The 1,497-nt window shown below is 64.4% G+C and overlaps 1 protein-coding gene across 2 annotated transcripts in view; it reads right to left on the bottom strand.

Moving 5' to 3' along the window:
* The window catches only part of NDUFA11 (NADH:ubiquinone oxidoreductase subunit A11), a 10,249-nt gene that overhangs the window by 4,928 nt on the left and 3,824 nt on the right, over positions 1-1,497 (bottom strand). The window lies entirely within an intron of this gene.

The raw sequence follows: 1,497 nt of genomic DNA, 5'->3' as shown, positions 1-1,497 counted from the left end.
TCGGGCGTCGCGCCTGACACCGGCTGTGGCGTGTGAGGGGCCCGGGCAGGGGCTGGCCTGCAGCCCGGTGCAGGTGGGCGGTGAGGACCAAGGCTCGGCCTCGGCGCCCTGGCCCAGCAGGGAGCCGAGGGGCGTCCCCCATGTCCCCGGCTCTCCTGGGTCCTCGTTACTGGGACAGGCTAGCCTGAGCCCCCGACCTCCAGCAGATACTGCCCAGGGGTGGCAATGTCCCTTCTCCCTGTGGCCCCGTGGGACCCAGGGGCCTGCAGGGATCTCCCAGGACTGACACAGAAGAATGCCACGGGTGCCCTCACGTCACCCTCCTCGGGGGCCCGCAGGCTCAGCCCCATACTGCCCTCCCTGCAGGGAAGGACTCTGGGGGCTGAGAGAGGCAGAGCCAGCCCGGAAGCCCGGCGGTCTGGCCCAGAGCTCATGCTCCAGCCCCGTGACTGCTGGTGGGGAGTGGCCCGCCCAGCCCCTCAACCTCTAGCTCCGTGGGACCCACCTGACCTCCTGCACACCCCTGCCAGGTACCGACTGAGCTCACGCTGGTGTGCCCCATGGCAGCCACAGCACGGTTCACGTCGGCAGCGGGGCTACTCTTCAGAGCAGCCCTGGGAGGGCCGAGACTGCTCCCCCACTGCACAGACGGGGAAACCGAGGCCCAGGGATGAGAGGGAAGAGTGCTTTGGGGGGACCTGCAGATGGCGTAATGGTTACATCACTGGACTCCCACGTAGTTGACTATGGTTCAAGTCCTGGACCCGGTGGCTTAAAACTCACGCTGGGCACGTGTGCGTGGTGCCCAAGATCCCGAGAGGAGAATGGAGGAGAAGGGACGCGGCGTGGCCATCCCTCCTCGGGGGTGACTTCTCACTTTCTGTCTCTCTGTCTCTCTGTCTCTGAAGTGAGCACACGCGTCCTATAGATAAAATCTCAAAAATAAATAAATAAAGAGTGCTTTGTGGATCTTGTTTTTCTCAATCCCGTGAGACACCTCCGGCTCCCCCTGCCCTCAGCACCTGCCCCACCCGGCAAGTCCCCACCCTTGGTCACACCTGGGCGTGCATGCACGCACACGCACGCACCCCAGCTTGTAAAGATCTTACTCGGTCTCACAGCCCCAGACTTGACGAGTCCGATCGGGGCTGGGGGAGGCACACCGCCGAAGGGGAACCCTGACGCCCATCACGGGATGACTCCTGCAGGACTTCACGGGCCCCCATGTGGCAGCAGAACTGGTTGACGGATCCCCAGCTGAACCAAGCCCAGTACAGGAAGCACCCCAACCTGCTATGTCATCCCAAAGACCCCGGGCTGGAGATGACCTGGGCCCCCGAGCAGGCCACAGTGGCCGACACTGCGGCTCCCATCCCTTCCCCGCGGCCCTCCAATCCCGTGGCCGCTATCCCCTCCCTGTAGGAGGGTCTCTGGAGGCTGGGCCTTCACTCTCCAGAGGCTCCTACAGTCCCAACATTGGCTCCCTAAGTACCCTCC

Source organism: Tupaia chinensis, unplaced genomic scaffold, assembly GCF_000334495.1.
Source record: "Tupaia chinensis unplaced genomic scaffold, TupChi_1.0 Scaffold148210_1, whole genome shotgun sequence".
NCBI lineage: Eukaryota > Metazoa > Chordata > Mammalia > Scandentia > Tupaiidae > Tupaia > Tupaia belangeri.
The sequence above is the reverse complement of the archived record's forward strand: the minus strand, read 5'-3'. Positions and strand labels throughout refer to the sequence as shown.